We start from the raw sequence: 23839 nt of genomic DNA on the forward strand, positions 1-23839 counted from the left end.
AGTGCTACGATCTGTGCAGTGACAGGGAACTGAGGCCGCTGGGAAAGGCAAAGTGGCTTTGTCAGGTCACCCAGGAAGTCTGTGACAGGACATGGGGTGTGTCCTACATCCATCAGTGTCTGCAGGGAAGGGGCAGAGCGTGGACCAGGCTCTGCTCAGTGACGCCCAGCAATGGCACAAGAGGAACGGGCAGGAACTGATGCCCAGGAAGCTCCACCTGGACATGAGGGAAGAACTTCTTTGCTGTGCAGTGACCCAGCACTGAACAGGCTGCCCAGAGAGGGGGTGGGTGGAGTCTCCCTCTCAGGAGGTATTCCAGAACCACCTGGACATAATCCTGCCCATGTGCTCTGGGAATGCCCTGCTGGAGCAATGAGGTGGGACCAGTGACCCACTGTGGGCCCTTCCAATCTGAGCCATTCTGCAAGTCTGTGATCCTGAGAGCACCTTAAACCCAGAGCATTTCACCCTCAGGGCTGTTATAAAATCCACTCACCATACTCACTCTGTGCTTTTCTCTGCTTTTCCACCCTTTCTGTCTCAACTGCAGAACTCACAGCTCAGGTCACACTTGAATTCAGCTGGTCCCTTGGGGACTGCTTGTGAGAAGTGCCTAGCTGGTCTTTCTTTTTAATTTATTTTTCTTTAGAAAAGGAACAGCACAGGTTTAGCCAAGTGAGGTCACTCTGCCAGCACAGGGCAAGGCTCAACACAGACCTGGACTTCAGATCCCAGCACTCCCGGGCTGGCAGCAACCTATTCCCCTTCTCACTTACCTCCAGGGAGACCTCCAGTTGTTTCATTGCCTTTAACTTCAAAATGTTCAAGTAACTGAGAGGTTATTTTGACAGAGTTCAGGCCTGTGTCTCACAGTTGCCAGCTCCCAACTGCCCCCCGGGAGGCATCAAAAGACCCAGCGAACTGATGGGGTCACCTCCCTGGGAAGTCCACCCTCCCTCTGGGAATATCCTGCACTGTCCAAATTAACAGGGGAGGTGTAAAAACCACTCTAATTAGCCAGCCTGGCCCCTCCGCCTTTCTCAGAAGGCAATTAGCGGGCAATTCTCCTCTGCCGGCGGTGGGTCCTCTGTCGATAAACACTCGCTGCTTCCCAGGGAGGGCAACTCTCAAGTGGGTTAAGTGCGAATTGCTTTTGGTCACAGCTTTCTGACATTCGCAGCTATTTCTGCTCTCCTCCCCCAGCTCGGGGCCTACAAAGCTCCTTCCAGGAACCGCCGCAGTTCTGTGTCTCTACACACTGTGGTGGTTTTCACAAGCGCAAGCGGTGCCAGCCCCAAATCGCCGGTGGGTTTGGCACTTTGGATCAGCCGAGGCACAACCCAGCCCGGTTCGAAGAGAATTAGCAGGCACAGGGTTAAGGGATCACACGGAGCATCCCTGCTTGGCTTTGCCTGCAGCTGGCAAAGCAGTGCCAGGAGCCCAGGGGTGCAGCCACAAAGCCAGCCCTTGCCCGAGGCAGCCGGTTTTTGGTCTGTCTGTTGAAGTTGGCACCAACCTCTGGCTTTTAAAAATTGCTGAACATCCTCTTCCCTTCAGAGCCTTTATACAGGCTCCCAGTGGACATGAGAGGCTAAAAGTGAACAGGCATCCCTTTAGGAAGCTTGTGCTAAAAGCACTGAGCCTCTCTCCATTAGCACTGGCTTACAGTGCTCTTCCTCACTGCTCCCACCCATAAATGACCAGGAAACGAGGACCAGACCCTCTCACATCCACTGGTACCAGGTGATGGCACAGACCCTGCTCTGGGCACGTTCAGAGCCTCAATCGCTGCGGGCCATGCCCAGGGAGGAGCAGGATCAGCCTCCCGAGATGCCATCTCACAGCATGCAAATTCTGCCTGAGTCAAATGCTCAACTGAGAACAGGCAAAGGGACTCCAAGTCGCCTCCTGGTTGTCCTCTTTTAAACAAAAAGTCTCAGTAATCTCGAGGAATAGAAGACCAAAGCAGAGATACCCCCTGTACATCTGCAGGACTCAAGGAGGACAAGCCAGCAGGACAAATCTACCAATCTTTTGCATCACCCCATCAATCACAGGCAAGGCATTAATTTTAGTTTTAGATATTTATCCCAACAAATGAAGAACCCTACACACGAGGAGCTTACATCCTGCCCAGGACCTACACAGGCTGACTGATCCCTACTCTGGTTGGCCATTTATGAGTGGGGACATCAACAGCAGCACTGCAGCACCAGGAGCATCCTCAGCCTCCACAGAGTGCCCCAGCACCTCACAGTGGGTTCCTGGCTTGCAATGGATGACAAGACCACCAACACTCACCTTCCTCCCAGACTGCTCAGCCCTCAGACGATGGTGGTGTCAAGTGGTTACAGATGGAACCAAAACGTGCAATAAACCCCAGAGCTCCTGTGCCATGGCAAGGGGAGAGACCTCTCTGTGCCTCAGTTTCCCCCTCCAAAAGAACAGGCAGAGGCTCCTGCTGCACCACCGGCTGGAAAGCAGTGGCAGATGAAGGTGAAAGCATCATTTTCCTTCCTATCATTTTTATTTCCTATTGTAGCCTTCCCAATCCCATTTATAAACCTGACAAGTACAGCTGGAAGAGCAGGACATATCAAAAAGCATTTTTATAATGCATAAAAACATACTAATATTTCACAGAGGTTATTTCTAACCCACAAGAACCACTTGCCTTAACCATCATATCCTGCCACGAGCAGCCAGAGGAGTACCCAGGTAACCATCCTCAAACTGCTGGAGCACTAAAATCGTGACACACAACCAGAACTGCTCAGGCAGCAGCAAATTGCAGAAATAAAGCTACACATGAGGCAAACACGTGTTCTCAACAGCAGTGCACGCAGGGGAACCATGGATTGAACCACTAGTACCAGAACTGCCTTGGAACTCTATTTTTTTATACCCCAAATTTCTAAGAAACGAAATACAGAACTGCCTTGTGCAGACTCTTGCAGCAGCAGCAACCACTCAGCTCAGTAAATCTAATTAATGAGCCGGGAAAAGTGTCAATCGTTTGCTAACTACTTCGCCCAGGGTTGCCAAATAGACAGATAAAGGATTTAGCTGGGGCCTATTCCAGCCAAAGGAGCTGGGAACTGGCAGAGAGCACAGAAGATTAGAGAGGGCTGAAAAGAAAAAGAGACAGGGGGGTGGCAAAAAAAAAAAAATCAAACTAGATTAGCACTTTCCAAATGCAAGCATGTAAATCAGCTTACGTTTTATATAATGCCACCCTTGTGAGCATCTGGCCAAGGGGCCGGGGCCAGCCCTGAACAGCAGCACACGAGAGGTCCCGGCTGGGCTGAGCTTTAGTTGGGCTCAGGAATCTCACGCCACCAACTCCCTCACAAAAACAGCAGTTTTGTTTTTACCAGCTTTGTAAATTCTCACAGGAAGCCAATTAGAGGAAACCTGGGAACAGAGGAAGATTCATAATTGCAATTAAGACTTCAAAGTATTTATCCCAAGTGTGGCCTTTAAAATTAAGAGCTGGGGAAGGAAAAAAAAAAAAGCAAACAACCAAAACACCACCTTTGAAACATGAGGCTTTCAGATACCCCCCAGGCTGGAAGAGCTTCTCTCTCCCAGAATAACCCATCACCTGGAAGGGAGGGAGTTCATGTGGGAGGAACCCACAGAGGACCAGCCCCTGAGTGCCCATGGCACCCTCCAACCCTGCTGGGAGGCTGGAGAAGGCAGGCACAGTCTGTGTGCATTTTCCCTCTGCCTTTAGTTTTGGGAAGAAGGTTCAGCCCTGTATATATTAAACATTACCCCACTGAAAATTCTGGTGGCAAACAAAACCTTTACTGCATCTGTTTCACAGAATCACAGAATATCCTGAGTTGGAAGGGACCCAATAAGGATCATCCAGTCCAACTCCTGACCCTGCACTGACACCCCAACAATCCCACCCTATCCCTGAGAGCATCATCCAAACCCTCCTGCAGCTCTGGCAGCCTTGGGGCTGTGCCCACTGCCCTGGGGAGCCTGCTCAGTACCCACCACCCTCTGGGGGAAGAACCTTTTGCTGAGATCCTCCCTAAACATCCACTACCACAGCTCCAGCCGTTCTCTCATGTCCTTCTCTGGTCACCAGAGAGATTTTACATTCTCCACTCCCAGGATCACTCCTAAAGAACCACAGCGGCCCTGGCAAGGGCAGAATGGCTTTGCAGACTGAGCTGCCTTCAAGGATACAAGAGATCTGGGTTTAAATCTACTGTCAAAGGGATCTAACATTTGTCACTGTGCTGGTTTAGAGGTAAACCAGCAGGAGAAGTGAACCCAACTCAAAAGAGATTATAAGTCAGGGTTACAATTTAATGAAACTAATACAATAAATGAAATGATACAAAGAGAAATTGGTTTTAACCCAAAAAACCCAGCAGTCTAACCCAGCCTCCTGGGGCACAAACACAGTGGGGTCTGGTGGCCCCTGTGCTGAGCCCCACGTGGTTCCCCTGAGTCCAAAGTAAAAGGAAAAACCTGTTGGTGCAGCTGATGGCACAGTCTGGTCGAGAGTGGAGGTCTTCTCCTGCCGAGGTTCTGGCCCTCCTCTGGATCTGGTGAGTGCTACCAGAAGTTCTTAAACCCCAAGACTGTCTATGCTCAGGTGGGAATGCCCAGTACCTCCCTCAGGGCCAGGAGTTTTCACAATGGGAACGAGTCATGGGGTATTTTTGGACTCCTTGATGGCCCACTAGCAGACATGACCCTGGGTGTGAAGGTGCTGATGCCTTCCGGGAGGGGAGTTATCACTCCTGAGTCACTGGTGTGCAGACCCTGCCTCACAGGGTTCTCTAACACCCAGTTTGTAGCCTGAGGGGTCAAGTGTGCCCTGGGCAGCTGCTCCAAACGATCCATTGTTAACATTTCATTAGAAATTACACAGAGGGTGTAATACACAGTTTTGGTTACACCCACACAGTAGTAAGATGGTCCCGAATTTCTCTAACTACGACAGTGACTTAGAGCTACAGACCATGATCTTCCATCCCATCCCAAATAAAGACATCCTCTTAGAAGTTCAGCTCTTTCAGCAGCAACCTGAATACTAAGAAACAGTGTCCAGACAGTGCAGAGAGCTGTGTGTGCATCACGGCAGAGCTGCTCTGCCCGTCTGTGATCAAACATGTGCTGCAGCAGCTCAAGAGCCCAACACTGCTGAGGTGACACCAAGAGCTGGGAGATGTGGTCCTGCAGGAATCCCTACAGCAGCTCTGCCGTGGGCATGAAGGATGGAGGTGGCTCTTCTAGGATTGCTCCATCATGAAGGATGGAGGTAGCTCTTCTAGGATTGCTTTGACTTTTAAAGACAAAATCCCCAGTCCAAGGCGAAGCATCACTGGGGAGGTGCTCTCCATGCTGGAGGTGACCTCCCGGACACAAAGCTGCAGCCGTTCCTCTTGGCTTGAGGATTCACAGCCCAAACAAGTGACAGAGGCTGAACCACAGCTTCTCGTATCAGCCACTCCAAGGCAAAACCTGAAAATACTCTGTAATCCACCCAAATAGAACATGTCAGCCCATACCTTGGGCCTGGCCATTTCAGCTTGGAGTAGAGCAGAATAGCCCCACAGCTCAGTCCTCCAGCAGGACTAGATCTAGATCACAGCCCTCGGCATGTTGGAAGAAATCAATGACACACAGAGGACTGGACAGACACCTCTAACCAGGGCCACAAACTGGCATTGTATACATGCATATATTCCAGAATCATCTATCTATATTCCATAATCTTATCTCTAGTCCTCTTGCAGAAAAGCTCAAGTAGGAGAAGCACATTTCACAGGAATAGCACCTCTGCACTAGGACATCTGGCAGCCCAGTGCTGTCACATGGATTGACTCCCCTTCAAGTCCCTCATTATCAGAATTGGGGGTGGCAGCTTGGCCCCAAGCATGTGGACTCATTTCTTCAATGTGCCCTTGGCAGGAGAGAGGACTGATAAAAGCCAAGAGGAGAAAAGGTAACTCACCCAAAGTGGAAGGGCAAAGCCCTGGTAGGTCTGGAAAGAACACAAGAGATCCTGCACCAGCTGTTGTGCCACTCACAGCCACTCTGCTCTGCCTGTTCTCACTGCCAACACTCACAGACACTTCCCTCATGACAGCACCTCCTCTCTGCACAACACTCCCAACAACAGCTTTCCTGCCAGCCCCTCCCAACCTCACCCTCTGTCTAAACAGCCATGCCCCAGCAGACATCAGAGCTGCGCTGAAAGATGCACAGGCTGCTCTCAGTGGGGATGCTCATTCTTCCTTCCACCAGACACTCCAAACCCCCTGGAACTGCAGCAGAAACCCTTGTGCCCAGCACAGTCTGGAGGAGGAAAGACCTGCTGTGGATGGCTGTGGGGCCCAGGAGCCCACAGAGGCAAGGTGACCTACCCTCAGTCATCTTCATCCATGGTATGCCCTTAACTGCTTAACTGCTTTTCCCCAGAGCTCCACTCCTACTCTCCCCCTACAGCCCCTCAGCTGCTGAATCGTTCTCAGGCTCGGGGTCTACTGCAGGATCTGTCTTGTGACCTTGGAAAGTCATTTGTGTCTCTGGAAATGCACTGGCTCCAGGTACTTTTGCATAAGCTGCTTTCCCTGGGGTGTTTTTGCCCTACTGTTGAGCACACAGGACTTGGAAATCAAATGAGGTCAAAGAAAATCCCAGCCAAAGCCCCAGCGGGTTTGGTCCCTCCCCGCTGTGAAGAGCCAACAGCATCCACACAAACACAGCTCAGAACTGGATGAGGGCTCTCCCTCTCTCCAGCACAAGACAAACCATCACAGAAAAGTGGGATCCTGTGGGATTCATGTTCCATGAGCAGAGCTGACATAACACACGGGCAAGCAAGGACGTGGACTGCTGGTTCCCAAGGGCAGAAGAACAGCAGAAGGCAACTCTCCAGAGCGAGGACTGCAGAGCCTGCAGCCCACCCATCCTCTGCCTCTTGTTACACACGGAGCAGACTTCCCATCTGAAGAGGAAGCCACAAGGCACACAGCTCAGTCCATCCACACAAAACCATCCCCATCCCCACCGGCTGAAGCCGAGGGCTTTGCCCATGGAGATGGTTTCCAAGAGCAACCTGCACTTCTGCATTTTCAACAGAGATCTTCTTACCTCATCTTCCCGCCTGCTGGTGCCAAAAGGAGAAGTGCTGCAGAGCCAGGGGGGAAGTTGTGCCACCATTTCCTATTCTCAATGATGATTTCACTGTCCTGCCACACTGGAGAGCCACGAGCAGCACCGGCCGCGCTGCGCAACGTAACATGCAAAGGTTTGGTTTGGGGCAAGCAGTTCCAGGAAACTAAACAGTCATGTTCAAGGAAATACAAAAATACAGACCACACACAAATGATCCAGTCAGAAATAACTGTGGTGTCCCCTGGTACTCACCAGACTGAGAGATACCTCAGCAGGGCATGTGGCCAGTCATGGAGGGGCTGGGGAAGGAAATACTCATGAAAACAGCTGTGCAGCTCCAAGCAGTGACTTTCTGTGCTCCTCTAAACAGTGACACACATGGCTAAGCTGGGCTCAAGCAACCCTGGGGCACTCTCTCCTTGTTCCAAGGGGTCAGTTCCCTTGGCCATTCCCATGGCCATGAAGCACCATGTGATGAAGAGGAGCAGTCTCAGAGGAGCCAAGATATCCACTCCACCCTGCATGTTCATGGAGCTGGACTCTTCCCACCTTGATGCTAAAGGAGTCATGAACCAGCCAACCACTGGCAAAGTCTGAAGGAAAAACTCTTCCCCCTCATTTCCATAATGGCTTAGAGGGCATGGTGGTATTCATTCAAAGACAGGACTTCAAGAGATTGGAGGTCTTTTCCAACCTCAATGATTCTATGATTTATTACCAGTTTCCCCTCATTTGCTCATGGTGGATATGAGGGCTTGGATTTACACTGGCCCCAACAGCTTGGCTCTGTTTTCCAGTCTGGTTGGCAAACTCAAGCATCCCTCCACACAGCCATAATAGCCTGAATTTCTGCTGACCCCACTGGAAACCTCATCCCCATTTATGGGGCAAAATCCACCTCCCTTCCCCGAGGGGGTTTGATAACCCCTGTTACCAGAAGCTTTCTACAGCACAGCTAAAGAGTGGATCAGGTCAACACATTCCCTACTTCTTGCCATAGCCTTCTCACCAGAGAGGCATCTCTAGGTATTTTTAGAGGTAGCATTTGTTAGCACAGGAATTACAGTGCATTAATTAGCAGGGAACAGTCACAAGGTCAAAAGGTAACATCCATAAGTTGGGAGTTACTGAGAGAGCAACATACAGAGCCATCTCTGCCATCTTTAAGGGCTCCCATTTCCCAGAGCAAATGGGGAAAATTCCCTTTCTCAGACAGACCAAATCCTCACAGACAGCAAAACTTAGAGGGGAGGTCTATGGGTATGTTGAGTCAGTCCCCAGAAGGAAACTCATGGGTTTGATGAGCCCTTGTCCAGCAGTCTGATGGCTTGGAGGAAAAAGAAATAAGAGGAGGTCAACATTTGCTCTTCTAGGATAAACTACTAAGAAAATTTGTCAGCAATTTGGTGTCAGTGGCCATTCATGCTCCCCACCAGACACCTGCAGCCTCAGCATTTCAGACAGGTCTGCCTTGAATCTGAGGGATGGAGCTGCATGTTTTAAGGGCTTGTTAAGGTTAGAGCAACTTTTAAGTTAATTGGTCATGCAGATGGGCAGATTCCCTTTCCTGAGCCATTTAGGTCATTCCTCAAGTAATTCCTAACCTGGCCTTACCCTAACCAGCCTCTCTTCTCCCAGAGCTTCCTCCACTGGGTACAAGTTATTGGTAAGGAAGTGTCAGACCAAGTCAGGCTGGGACAGGACTTCCCTCCCTTCCCACTGCACACAGACAGCAGCAGTGGCAATAAACAGCTGCACCCTCAGAGCAATGGCCCAAGAGAAGGTATCAGCAGGTCTCACCACTGCTGAGCAGGACAACCCTCCCACATGAGTGGATTAAGCAGGATAACTCAGTTCCCCACCTAAAAATCCCCAAAGTGCAGCTGGTTAGAGAGGGAGAGAGAAGCACTGTGGATGCAAGACCAACAGTAAGTCCCACTCCCCACCATCTAAAGAAGAAAACTGCCATTATTTGCCTCCAAAATGATCTTGACAAGGATTCAAGTTGCAAGTAAGTTGTGCAGAGCTGGCTGTGGATGGTCATGTGCTCTCTGCTGAGGTCCAGGAGGAGCTTATTCATAGTAACATACAATCAGAGAATGGTTTGGGTTAGAAAGGACCTTAAAGCTCATCTCATTTCAACTGCCCTGCCATGGGCAGCGACATCTTCCACCAGCCCAGGTTGCTCCAAGCCTCATCCAGCCCAATCATGAACATTACCAGGGATGGGACAGCCACAGCTTCGCTGAGCAATCTCTGCCACCCTCACAGGGAAGATTTTTTTCCTGATATCCAATCTAAACCTACTCTCTGTCAGTTTGAAGCCATTCCCCCTCCTCCTGTAAATAGTCCAGGCCCTTGGAAATAGTCTCTCTCCCTCTTTCCTGTTGCTTCTTCAGGCTCTGGAAGACCAGTTAGGTCACCCTGAAGCTTCTCTTCTCCAGGCTGAGCAATCCCAAGTCTCTCAGCCTTTCCTCACAGCAGAGCTGCTCCAGCCCTCTGACCATCTTGATGCCTCCTCTGGACTTCCTCCATCAGGTCCATGTCCTGTCTGAGCTGGGACCCCAGAGCTGGAGGAGCTGTTACTGATACCCACAATGACTGTTCAGTCAGACTTTCTGGCAGAGTCTTTAGACCTTCTCTGAACTCCCTGGACCTCCAGCAGCCCTGCTGGCATCCCCACAAGGGCTCTGACCAGCACAAAAACTGCACAGCAAAATGACAAAAGCCCCTCATGCCTTGAGTACCTTTGTGAACCTGCCACAAAGCCAACAACACACCAAGGCAAAGCAGACCGGCCAAAACTCCTGGTGTGTTGTTTCTTACAATGATGCAATTAAGGCTCTGAACTTCAGAATTATCATCCAGAGCCCCAGAAAATGATGGAGTCCAAGGCACAAAATCATCCAGTGACTGGAGAATCCACCTGAACTATTTGCTCTGCTGTGAAGCTCTGTGGTGACACTGTGTCTGTCCTGGGCAGGAGTTACTGTGTCCAACTTTACCTATGCAAAAATGAGGTGACTAAACAAATCAAGATCTACAGAGACAGAAAGCAGCTGCTGTGGAGGGCAGCTCACCCCATCCAGCTTGAACCCCACTTCACGGCAGGCCCACAAATTAAGTTAAATTAGAGGCCTGAATTTTTAGACAGGCATCCTTAAGCAAGACAACTCCCATCCTTATTCTCCTAAACTGCTTCCCACATGCAAAACAGGAATAATCACACTTCCTTCCTTAGCCAGCAGTTGCACAACCAAATGTTTCAAAGCCTGTAAGAAGCTCAGATAATGCAATAATGGGAACATGGAAATTGCAATTAGACTCACTCAATTTAGCTTTACTTCTCCCCCCTCCCAAATTCAATTCATAAGAAACAAAAGTAGAAAACAACATTTTTACAGGGGATTTTTTTCTGCTGAAGATCCCCAGGATTCCTTACCAGATTTCCACTGCTGGACAGCCAGGTGTAAGCTCTGAGGAAGAGTGCCAGAGCCTGGAATGAGCAGCTTTCCATAAACCATTGGTCCAAGGAAGCTCTCCAAATGCCACTTTAAAGTCTCTTCTCCAGGTTATTCCCACCTTTGAAGATGGGAGTGGGCACTTCAAAACTGCCTTGGGTCAATTTTGTGGGGCTATTTCATACATGAACTACAGTAGAGAACTGAAAATCCAGAAAACACAAGCAAGAGAAAATAAATGCATCATTTCTTAGTTATTTGGAGCACGTGAGGGCTGGACACCAACAGCCCAGAGTGTGTGGCACAGGGCAGCAGAAGTCCCATTTCCATACCAATGTTGCACTGGCTCTTCAGCCAGGAGCAAAATTCCCATCAGATGTGGAAGGACCAGTCATGGCCCCTGCTCTGAGGTTGTTAAAAGCAGCTGGTTTGTGCCAATAAACAAGCCCCTCCCCATCCTTCTGAAGGGAAGATCCAGTCTCTCACCCGCCCTGCCAAGGCTGACTGGCACAAGCAGGATTTGAAGGGATGGCAGAGGAAATGAAGAAGGCTCCAGCATCCAATAGCCCATGGAAGACCATGGCTGAAATGCTGCTGTTTGGGGATGTCACTGGCTCTCCTCTCTTGACTCATCTTTGTTCAGTCATTTTTTAGTAACCCAGAGTTTGACAGGCAGGTGGGGCTGCCCCTAAAATGTACAAAACCCAACCACAACAAAATTTCAGTGATTTCACAATGAAACTGTCCTCATGTTATCATCCTGGTAATGATCTCATCACAATATTACTATTGACAAGACTCCAGCTCCAGAGAGTTTATTTCCACTTTATGAAGCAGAAAACAGTCTCCTCCTCTGACCAGAGACACTGAGGTAAAGCAACTGCAAAACACAGCACAAAGGGTTGAGTTTGCAGCCAGGCTCAGCTTCTGGTCACATCAGGATGAGTCCAGAGCCAACACACTGGTTCTAGTTTTAGCAAGAAGTCACAGCAGTTAGTTATTTGCAGGAGATACCATGGGATCAACTCCATGGAGATCATGTGCAGCTCAGGAGACACTCAGGGCTCACACAAAATCCCTCTGATCCTTCCAGAGTCTGTCCCTGTGCAGCACAAGCTACAGTTGGATAAAGGAAGAGAAAAGGAGTCTCAGTAATGTGCAATAAAAGCAACCTGGAAACTTCAATCCAGTCAAGGTCAGTAAGTGTTGGATTAAAACAGGGACATGCTGGTTTTGCTGCATGACTTCCACTTTCCTCATCAGCAATGCTGGTAGCAAGTCAGGGTGTGGGATGAAAAGAGACTCCCTTTTCCAGCCCTGAGGTCTCATAGGAACTGTTGGAAGAGCAGAACTGCAGCAGCTCAGCTGGATTCAGCATTTAGGTGCCAAATCTGCAGGAGGGGCACAGCACCCACCTTCTTTAACCTGGACACTGAGAAGACCAATAATAGCATTTAGGAAGCCAAGAATCATAGAATGGTTTGGGTTGGAAGGGACCTTAAAGACCATCTTGTTCCCATTCCCTGCCACAGGTAAGGGACACCTTCCACTAGATCAGGTCACTCCAAGCCCCACCCAGCCTGGCCTTGGACACTTGCAGGGAAGGGGCAGCCACAGCTGTCAGGGCCTCACCACCTTCAAAGGGAACAATTTCTTTGTAATATCCAATCTAACCCTGCCCTGTCAGTGTGGAGCCATTCCTCCTTGTCCTGTCACTCCAGGCCCTTGGAAATAGTCTCTCTCCATCTTTCTTCTTGGCTCCTTCAAGTACTGGAGCGCTGCAATGAGGTCATGCCAAAGCCTTCTCTTTTCCAGGCAGAACAACCCCAATTCTCTCAGCCTTTCCTCATAGGAGATGTGCTCCATCCCTCTCACCATCTTCATGGCCCCTCCTCTAAAGGCATTCAGCCATAACTGAGCTGGAATCACAACAATCACAACATCTTTCACTGGCTTTACATCTCAACTGACCTGAGCTCAAATCAATCATTTGAAGGTTTGTTGCTTCCATATCCAGGCCTGACTTACACTAATGATGCATTTCCTTGAGGAACTGAAGCAGCCTGTGATGTACCACAGACTCACAGAAGCTGAAGACACTTGAAGACCATTCTGGGATGTTCTGTAAGCAAGTGACTACCTTGCTGCAAGGTTGGCAGTGAGAACAGGTGACTCCATCCTGGGGTACTCATTGACAGGAAGCTCAACAGGAGCCACCAGTGTGCCCAGGTGGCCAAGAAGGCCAGTGGGATCCTGGCCTGGATCCAAACTAGCGTGGCCAGCAGGCCCAGGGCAGTGACCCTTCCCCTGGACTCTGCCTTGGGGAGGCCACACCTTGAGTGTTGTGTTCAGTTCTGGGCCCCTCAGTTGAGGCAAGAGATTGAGGGGCTGGAGCGGGGCCAGAGAAGAGCAACGAGGCTGGAGAAGGGACTGGAGCACAAGTGCTGTGGGGAGAGGCTGAGGGAGCTGGGGGTGTTCAGCCTGGAGAAGAGGAGGCTCAGAGGTGACCTCAGCACTGTCTGGAACTGCCTGAAGGGAAGTTCTGGCCAGGTGGGGGTTGGTCTCTTCTCCCAGGCACTCAGCAATAGGACAAGGGGGCACGATGGGCTCAAGCTCTGCCAGGGGAAATTGAAGTTGGAGAGCAGAAAAAACTTCTTTGCAGAGAGAGTGCTCAGGCATTGGAATGGGCTGCCCAGAGAGGGGGTGGATTCCCCATCCCTGGAGGTTTTTCAACTGAGCTTGGCCGTGGCACTGAGTGCCATGATCTGGTAAAGGGACTGGAGTTGGCCCAAGGGTTGGACTTGATGATCTCAGAGGTCTTTTCCAACCCAATCCATTCTGTGATTCTGTGATTCTACATGGAGGCCACAACCAGCACCAGACCCCAGCACAACATTTAGGGGAAACTGAAACCACATCAGCACCACTGTCCAGCCTGTGAACCTCCCCACCAGCCACTCTGCAAACTGAGACTTCCTCTTGACTTATTTTTAAAATGTTCTTTTTTACAATTACCATTTTTCAGGACAGGATCTGGTGTACTCTTGACAAACAGATAACGGGGGAATTCCACTCGCTGCCCCTCTAAAGCCATGATGTGTTTTGATGCCGAGAAATACAAATCACTAAATCAGTCCCACTAAAAACAGTTGCTGTGGTACATTCTCTCCTTCTCCAAAATGACATTTCTCTGTCTGCAACCCCAGTGACTCACTGCAGGTCCTTGCAATCAGAGATGCTCTCACCACTGGCACCTTCATCTCCATATTCCATTATTTTTAGCTCCTGGAACACAACCCTCTTGAATGGTTTAATTATCAGCCTTTGGGAAGTGAAAGGCACGGGGAGAGATGTGTCTCCCTGATGTGGTTAGAATAAAGTCAATTATTTTTTGCAATAATTTCTGAAGGAAACTGCAGAAGTTCCATTCCTGAAGATGCTGAAGGACAAATTTCAAATAGAAGCATTGGGATAAAACACGCTCTGGGCTGCCTGAGGTGGGAAATGGGATGAACTTAGTCACAGAAGGGCTGCTGTAAAGACAAGGAGACTTCTCTGTGCCCATGTGCTGGAAGAGACTTAAAGAGAATGACAGAGGGAAGACAGTTCCTGTCCCAAGGCCAGGGAGGGACTCTCGGCAATCTTTCCAGTCCTCATGGCCCTTCCAGTCTGCACTCCATTGCCTTTTCAGTCCTCCTGCCTTCAGCTACAGTCTGTGGGAATATCTTGGATTTCACCATTGTAAAGTACATCTTGATGATAACAGTAACTTTCTGAAAAGAAAAGAAAAACAAAAGGCGGGGAGGGGAATCCCAGCCCTACCCTGTGCTTTTTATCTCCCTTCCATCAACACTTTGCTCACCCTCTGACCCACCAGACCAAGGCTGGCAGGTTTCAGCAGCCCAGGCTTTGCCTTCTGGCCAGGGGCACAGTCAAAGCCCATCTCTCTTCTTGTTCTCATCAGCCAAAGCAGCTCTGCCACCCGTGCCAGGCAGTCAGGGACACCCCACACCTGCCTGGCATCCACACACAGTTCTCAGCCAGCCTGAGATGGGTGTGGGGAGGTCACCCAGGACATGAACAACCCCAACCTCATCCATGACCGTTCAATGGGCTGTGTGAGACTGGCAAAACTCAGCCAGTATAAGAAAAGCCCCTTTTTCCTCAAAAACCCCAACAGAAATGACACATATCTGATCTGAGTAAGCGAAGACCAGTTTTATATACTCACTTTTCAGAGAGGAAATGTACTTGTTCCTGGCATCAATTATGAAAACCCCTCACCACATGATGCAAGTGACAATTTTATCTTCTATCAGTCTCTATCACAAGAGTGAGGGTTGAAGTTTCACTCAACATCACAGTCAATTACAAGCTCAATGTCAAGCCCCAAGAAGATTTAGGCTGGAGATGGCCACGGTGTTGGGCACAGCCCAGCAGGGTGCTGTCAACAGGATGTGATGGAAACTCCAGGGCTGCTCTTTAGGGAAAGTGCAAATTCAGCAGAGAAGTTACTGTGTGTCACAGGAGAAGACCAGGGGGAAAAATAAGAAATTCAGCAATTTAGAGAGGAAAATAAAGTTGTTTCCCAAAATACAGGCAGCAGCCCAAGCTGCCCCTGCCAAGAAGGAACTCAAGGACATAATAGCATCAAATGCTTCCTCTCAACACTTTCCAGGGTGGCTGTTCAGCCTGGTGGGGCAGACCACAGAGACATCCCTGTTGGAAGGGTCTTAAGGCCACTTACATGGAGCAAAAGTGATAGGACTTGAGGTATTTCCATGCTCAGCAGGAGACATCCTCCCAAAAGCACAGAGACACCTGGAGTTGAGGTCCATGACCACACACAGCAGGTGCTGAGCTCCCTTCCCAGCTTTCCTTGCAGCTGAAGATGCTGGGATAAAGATGCTACAAGAAGTGTTGTTCAGCTTGGGAGGGAGCCCAGCACCACAGGTAGGCGTGGACCTCAACTCCAGCTGTCCCATGTGCTTCCTACAGCACCTGCTGTGTACATGGGGCTTCTGTGGACATGGTCCTTGGGAAAATCCACTTGTACAGTGCAAGGTTACATGTGGGTGGCACTATTGTATTGAGGATAGCATCAAACCAGGGGAAGCAGAGATGCTGCGATATCATGAAAAATTCTCATCACCCATTCTTTGTTCCATTCATCCAGCACTTTTCTGGGCCTCTCCAAACTCTTCCCAAGACTTCTTGCCCCACAAAAAACATGTCAGGTTGCTCCATACTCTGCTACAGTGGCTCACAGGGAGCTGTGTTGGGTTGTCTGGGGGTTGGTTTGGGTTCTGTTGCAAAAATTAACCTGAGTAAGGCCGGGGACTATCCCATCCTGCATCCCAGCAAGGTGGCACAGAGCACAAGGGACCCTCCCAGAGGGGACCCCAGCCCTTGCCTCATGTTGCCTTCCCCCTGAAAGTCCCCTGTGATGAAGGACAGTGAGAGCTGATGTTAATTCCTTCAGCCTATTCGGAAAAACAAGTTTACATGTGAGATTTCAATTGGCTCTGTCTCTGCTTAACCACTCCAGCTGTGAAACAAAGTAAGTGAGAGACAAAGCCCTACAAACAAGCAGCGTGACCATTTCAGAGGGCTTTTTGTGAGCTTTAATGCCAAACCCACTAAATAGATTAACTTACAGCATAAACAAGCAAGTAAATGTTTCCCCCAAGGCCCTGTGTATCCAAAGGAAGCTTTAGAAGTTGCTTCCTGCCATTGTGGAGGCCCTGCTGGGAACCCAGGAGCCTTTTCAGTCCCTGGCTTGGTTGCCCAAAACCTTCAATTTACTTCCAGCACCACTGGCTGCAGCACCACAAAAGACAGATGATGGCAAGGTTGTTTTTGGCTGTTCCACATCATCCTTGGGCCAAGGGCAAGCAGGGCTGGGATTCACACACACTTCCTAAGCTCACAGAAGGGTCACTTTGACCAGGGGACTTGGTACAACCACAGCACCACCATCACAGTCGATAAGAAGAAAGGAGATCTCCAAACAAGGAGACAGCCCAAGGAGAGGTGGGCATCCACCCAACAGCTGGAGAGCCAGCAATGGCCAACCCCCACCAGGCTGTTCAGCCCAAGGAGAGGTGGGCATCCACCCAACAGCTGGACAGCCAGCAATGGCCAACCCCCACCAGGCTCTTCATCCCCTGAGCATCTACAAACAACCAACAGCACAGGTATCATGGCAGCATCCACACTTAGATTTGAGAGGAAAACAGTGAGCCCAGGGCTTGAAACCTTTCCAAACCCTGTGTTCATCTCTGGGAAGAGACAGGCTCAGTACTGGACACCACTGCTGCATCCCAGATGTGCCAAACCCTGTAGATGTGAAGGGGAGAAGGTTGCACAGAGGGAAGATGCTGGGACTGGAGAGCCCACTGCAGTCCCACTGCAGTGAGCAAGGTCCAAGCCTGAGGACCCTGAGCTGGATCATCCTTTGGGCTGGCCTAATACAGCCTCAGAGCTACATCCCTGTCAGCCCAAAGATCCAGAGAGAAGAGAGGCCAAGAGGTATCCCTTTCTCCACACAAAGGCCCTATCTATGACTCTCCATTCCCTTTCCCTAGCTCAGGGACTATATTTGAAGGTGACATGACAACCACAAGCAGCACCAAGAGCAACCCACCTGTGAAGTGCCTTCAGCCAGACTGGCACAGCCCCAGCTTCCTGGTCCTCACATGCAGAGCAAGCCCCCAAATCCCCCCAGGCACATCACAGGAGCAGGGAGCGCAGGAGCTCATGAACTCTGAACACCTCCCAGCCCCCTGTTTCTCCCACGATGGGCAGAAGCATCACAGCACAGGAGCCTTCATCCCAGCAGGGCCAGTCCTTCATCAGAGCTCTTCCCTTGGAGCCAAACTCCTGGGAACTGGCACGATGGTGACTGTAAGCACTCAATTTCCACAGAGTCAAAGGCTGTTCTCTTCATCCTAAAGCACGACCTTCACAGTGATGTTCTGGTTGGAGACCACAGGAAGCAGGCAGGATGCTGTTTAATACTCACCATCCTGCCATCACTGCTAAACCCTGCACAGGAAGCTCAGGACCATGGTGATCCTCAGGCTCTGGGTGCCCTCTGTGCCAGCAAAAGCAGATTTAGACCCATATAACCATTTCTTCACATCATCTGAGTTCCCTAAAGGATTAGCACCCACTGGCATTCAGACCAGATCAGCCTGGGAACAATTTCCTTTGAATGAGCAGTCCGGGGACTTGTTGGCCTTCACTGAGACCCAGCTAATTGATCCAGGGAGGCAAACCCCAAGCAGAAACCCTCTCAGATAAGCAGGACTCACACAGCTGGGTGAGGAGCAGCAGGAACTGGTCTGCCAGGCTGGAGTTTACTCAGTCGCCTCCACACTCAAGAGATGCTCTAAGTCCATCAGGCAGCCACAGCAGGGAAAGGCTGTGGATGGTGTGTGTGTGTACCCATTTATGAGGTTTATCAACACAAAGACACCGAGAATGAAGAAACATTTGTGAAGTTTCACATGTACAGATTGCCAGAAACAATGAGAAAAGGGAAATGCCACCTGAAAGGATGAGAGCCTGTTTGCCGAGAAGCCTCTGGGCTGGGGGTTTAAATAGACATTGAGCCATGGGGGAAGCAGCTGAAAGGGGAAGCACTTCATCCTAGTTTGAGACAACAAAGAATGGGTCTTTGTGGAAGGGATGAAAAACACTTGTGCAGGCTCAAGACAACAGCATCTTTCCTAGAGTGTGCACTCACCAGCCATACCCCCATCCATGCAACGCTGGGTTGGAACAGGCATTGACACAGGAGTGAAAATACCCTGATGTGACTGCACAAAACCCTCCAGAGTGGGATAAAAAAAAGATGACAAACTTCCTACCCCAGCAGTTACTAAGGACAGTCACAAGATCACGTTGAAACTGAGCTCTTCCTGCCCAGACGAAGCATCGGGCAGTGAGCGGCGTGACCAGGCGGATGCTGCTCCAGCATGTCCTTCCATTCCCAGGCACCCTCATCACGTGAGCTGCTCATGCCAGGCTCTGCTCACTTCTGCTTAAACCCACCCCAAAATAAAGATCAGCAGCATTTTAGGAGCACCCAAGCTGCTCTCACCTCAAGCATTTTGGGCAATGAAACAATGCACTGGAGTTAAGCCAAGCCCCATCCCCACCTCTCTTACAAACTCAGATGGTGCCTCTGCAGCACCCAGAGTCATTGATAACTGTCACAGCACCACATCACTCAGCCAGGTAGTGCCTTTCTGTTCCCCTTTTAACTCAGCAAGAGGCTCATGTTCACATCTGCTGGCTAAAAACATCTGCAGGCCTTTTCACTGCCTGGCCAGCTCGGCACAGCTGGGAGGGCAGCAGTGGAGCTGCTGCTCTTCCCCGGGCACACCCAAGGGCTCCCAGGCCTGTTCCGGGAACGGTGTGGCACAGGTGGGAGCACTGACCCACAGCTGCCCTAGGCAGGCAGGGTCCAACCTCCAGGCTCTGCCTTACCAGCAGGAGACTCAAACCTGGGTGAAGCCTCAGATGCAGCAGGTTAAATACAGCACGTGCAAGGAGGGGACGGCTGAGATGAAACCACAAAACCCCACCACGCTGCTTCCACACCAACTGGGCTCCCCGTAACATCTCTCAGCGCTCTCTTCCAGCCACATCTGCGATCTCAGCTGAGCATCTCACGCTGTGCCACACCACGAGGGAGCTGATCATCCACAAGCTGAAGTTGCTTTCCCCTTCCCCCCACCCCCCAGTGGCAGACCTTGAAATCAGAGATTAACAAGTCTGAAGGAGCTCATGCCTGGCCACTCATGTATTCCAGATGCACATGCTATAATCGCTGCTTGCCAAACAGGATACGAGGCGTAAGAAAATAAAGCATTTTATCTTCAAGCTTTTCCAAGAGGGTATTAGAAACAATGGGGAGGAAATACAAAATTAACACTAGAGAAGAGCAATTGGCAGTGCCCTTTCGAGTCTGTTCTTCGTTACAAGGCTGCCTATTCAGTAGCTTTCATTAGGGAAATCGCATCGCAGAGCCATTCCCAACACTGTCCCTATTTCCTAATTAGGCTTCGCCAAAGAGCTGCATCTTTTAGTTACCGCACGGCACACAATCACAACAATTACCACTTCATCGCACCCAGGCTGCTGAAAACCCTGCAATTAAAGCATCCGAGGAGTCACACGGCGCGTCAGCAGCGAGACAAGTTCTCACGTCGTGCTAATTGGCGGCCAAAGACGAGATCAGAAAAACAGGGATGTCGGTTTTTGGTCTCCATGCTGGGAAAGGCGCTCTAGAGCTGAAGCCACCCCCCAGATTCCCACCCAGGAGGCCAGTGATGGGGGCTGGGTGCCTGCACTGAGGCACAGGGATAGGTCCTGTCCATCCCTCTGGGCTGCAGCACAGGGAGATGCTCGACAGGTCCTCGGGTGTATCACACCCATGTCACCACCTAAGAATCGTAACCCAACACATACAGCACAAGGTGGATGGAACCTTGGGTGGGCTGCAGAGGTCACCTGGAGACCCAATGATGGCTTTGGATGGGTGAGAACCTTTCAAAGGATTGGTTATAAAAATGTCCTCACACCACCTCTGATCATGAGGACAAGGATGGAGAGTCCTGGAATATTGAGCCTCTTAGGCAAGTCTTGCAGAGAGGAAGGAAAGAGCATTAACTGCATCTATGGAGCCTGGACTGCATCCACAGGTCACATTTTCCTCCACTGTAGTCGAGTGACATTTCCAGCCCAGAACAGCAAAGCACAGAAATGCAGCAGAACAGACCTGCAGGGCCACAGTGAGGTGCCCACAGGGAGTGGGGGCACGGCTTCCATAGGAACCTCATCCCCCATCCTCTCACCTACTGCCCACTGGAAGTTCAAAACACTGATGGGAACAGAGGTCAGATGCAGCAGGAGCCTCCCACTGCTCAAAGCCAACCTTGGGGCACTCACCTGAGAGGCTTTTCCTGGCACACTCATGCACACAATCTTCCACTTGCAAAATAACAATGCAAAAATGGGCAGCCCCATCATGCTCAGCAGGCACCCAAAAAAGAGAAGTTGAAACTACTTCAGGGTGAGCTGCAGCATGGCAAGGTCCCCATGCCACTGAGTGGGTGTCACTGGTCCCCAGCACAGCCAGAGCACCCCATTTGGCATCCCTCAGCCCCAAGGGCTGCTGCAGCATGGGAAGCTCATCCCACTGGAGCAGGTCGACCTGACAGAGCAGCAGACAGTTCCTCTCTGCCAGTGCTTTCCACAGCACCCAGTTCTTCTTTCTCAGTGCAAAACTTACATCTTCATTTTCACAGTCAGTGAAAAGCACGTGGTGCAGTTTTGGTTTGTTTCTCTGCCAGCTGGGATGCCCTGATGTCCATGTGGAAGGAGGGATGAGCCGAGCTGCACCATCCTACAGCACCAGACAGGTGGGGCTGCTGGTGAGGAGCCCTCACCCAATCAATGCACACCCACATTCCAGCTTTTCCCTCCATACAAGCACCTCCAACATTTTTCATCCCCTTTCTCAGAACTGCAGGAAGCTGGACAGTGATGGTCACAGGACACCGGGGAAGGCACAGCAATGAGCTCCTCCAGCTTCATTTTGGCAGCACAACATCACAGAGCTGGAGCTGGCCTTGGACCAAACATGTCCCATGGCTCTGCTCAGCAGAAACCTGCAGAGCATCCCCCATCCCCCAGGGATGGACCTGGAATCACCTGAACCCTCCAACCCTATCAGGCCCTGTAGCTGAGGGATGGAACCACTACAACCACCAATACCAGGCTCTTGCTCTTTATTTTCTCACCTTTGTACATTTAAGATCTAATCTGACCAACACCCAGAGCTCCAAACCACATTGCAATCATGTTTCGGAAACAATTTGCAACTCCATCCAAGTTTTGCTTTGGAAAAAAAACGCAAACCAAAACAAACACAACAAAACCAACAGAACTTTCTGACAAAGGAGAAAATTAAAACACTGATATCCTGCATGTCCCTGGAGTTTGCATCAGGCCAAGATTTAGAGAATTAATCTACATGGAAAAATGAAATCAATTGCAGCTGTTCAGCATCAGGACAAGCAGCACCAGCCCCTGCAGCAGCAGCACAAGCAGCACCAGCCTGCAGCTGCCTGAGGATGGTTTCGCTGCACTGAGAGGAGCAGCAGCCCCGAAACCAGCCCTTTGCAAAGTTAACGAGTGCTGGGGTGACAGCAGCCAGATCGTAATAAACATGAAAACAAAGGTCTGAAATCTCTTTTCTCCCGGTTTCGTTAGTGACTTGAATCAGCCAAGCCTTTTCCTCCCTCAGGGTTTACACCATCCAAAGCAGCTAAACATCCTCTCGGGGAGGCTGGTGCAGAAGTGAGCGTGGCAGGAGGCCAGGCCGGGGCTGGGCTCGAAACTGGAGCCACTGGTGACACCGTAAGGCCACAGAGGCACCTGATGGAAGATGCTCCTTTGCAGGCACAGCTGTCAGCACAGGCTGGTGCGTGAAGCAGCCCGGGGACATCTCAGGGCTGGCGCATGTCCAGGCTCCGATGCCGGAGGGATGACACGCTGCTGAGCTTGCCACATCCCAAACCACACCCTGCTGCCAAAGCAGGGCCCTCCCTGGAGTTACATCTCAGCCCTCCTGGGCTGTGGAGGCCCAGCTGAAGGTGATGGAAGCAACAGGTGACCCTTGGGTATCCTCCAGCCTGGGGAAGAGCTCCTGCTGCAGTGCCCCCCTGGGTGACTCACTGCCACCCTGCCAGCAGCCCGGCCAAAATTCCAGGCGGGGGGCGGAGAGCTCGGGATTTCCCGGGGACGCAGCCAGGGCAGGGTGGTCCCCTGGGGCAGACAGAGCCCCACACCTGGGCCCCGAGCAGCAGCTCTGTGGGGCGGCGCGGAGCAAAACAAATACACAGTCCAGAAATGAGTCACAGCAGCGGGGCCCGTCCCCACCCGCGGGGTGACACCGGCTCCATCCCGGCCACGGCACGGCCGACCACAGACCACCCTGGGCTGCAGGGGGACCCCGAAGGAGACACGATTCAGGGTGCGCCTCCCAAGGGTGCAAGGTTGATGACACACCCCATTGGTGAGTTTAAGTGGAAGCCCCCACTCAGGCGGGACCTCCCCATTACACTGGCTTCAGTCGCTCTCCTGTTACCTGGACACCCCATTTGTAAGTAGCCTCCCCCCTAAAATTACACAGTGCTCAGTGCTCTCCCAGTACACCACCCCTCAAAGCCACTGGGTGCCCCCGGTTACACGGACACCCCGGTAATATGAGGAACCTCCCACTCACCCTCCACATGCACCAAGTCTACAGAGCCCCCCGGCCCGGGCACACGGACACCCCGGTGACACTGAGCCCCCCAACCCGGGGCACACGGACACCCCGGTGACACTGAGCCGCCCAACCCGGGGCACACGGACACCCCGGTAACACTGAGCCCCCCAACCCGGGCACACGGACACCCCGGTGACACAGAGACCCCGCCGCGGGCACACGGACACCCCGGTGACACTGAGCCCCCTGCCCTGGGCACACGGACACCCCGGTGACACTGAGCCCCCCAACCCGGGGCACATGGACACCCCGGTGACACTGAGCCCCCCAACCCGGGGCACACGGACACCCCGGTGACACAGAGACCTCGCCCCGGGCACACGGACACCACGGTGACACTGAGCCGCCCAACCCGGGGCACACGGACACCCCGATGACACCGGGCTCGTTGCGTGCACCGCCCCCCGCCCCGGCCACACGAACATCCCCCGCTCCGCGGCTCTCCCACCTGGGGGGCGGCTGCCGCCGGGGGTCCCTGCCCATCCTCGGCACGGCACGGCTCGGCTCGGCTCGGCTCGGCTCGGCTCGGCTCGGCTCGGCTCGGCTCGGCTCGGCTCGGCTCGGCTCCGACGCCCCGCTGGGTTCCACGCCGGACTCGGCTCCGCTCCGCTCCGGGCAGCACCGGCAGCACCGGGACGGGCGGGCGGGGCTGGCGGCGGCTCCGCCCCGCACATGTGCACCGCCTGCCCCGCCCCAGCCGTGCCCCCTCCACCTGCCCTCTGCCCACCCCTTCCTCCGCCCACCCAGCCCGACATCCCTCCCTCCTTTCATCCAGCCAGCCCTCCTTTCCTCACACGCTGCCATTCATCCAGCTAGTCATCCCCTCATTCATCCCTCCATCCACCGTGACACCCCTGTGTCCCTCCACCACTTTCCCTTCCAC

The 23839-nt window shown here is 51.8% G+C and overlaps 1 protein-coding gene across 4 annotated transcripts in view; it reads right to left on the reverse strand.

Annotated features, from left to right (window-relative positions):
- PIK3R5 (phosphoinositide-3-kinase regulatory subunit 5) overlaps positions 1-23575 on the reverse strand; it is a 69024-nt gene extending 45449 nt beyond the window's left edge. For 3 of the 4 annotated variants that reach the window (XM_071573831.1, XM_071573830.1, XM_071573827.1), the window contains exon 1: positions 23405-23575. The gene's annotated coding sequence lies outside the window, so the exon portion shown is untranslated. Of the gene's footprint in view, positions 1-14841; positions 14856-23404 lie in introns of those variants that run through there. The other variant, XM_071573828.1, reaches the window with a different exon arrangement.
- Between the last annotated feature and the right edge of the window lie 264 nt (positions 23576-23839).

Source organism: Pithys albifrons, chromosome 19 (assembly GCF_047495875.1).
Source record: "Pithys albifrons albifrons isolate INPA30051 chromosome 19, PitAlb_v1, whole genome shotgun sequence".
Taxonomy (NCBI): Eukaryota; Metazoa; Chordata; class Aves; order Passeriformes; family Thamnophilidae; genus Pithys; species Pithys albifrons.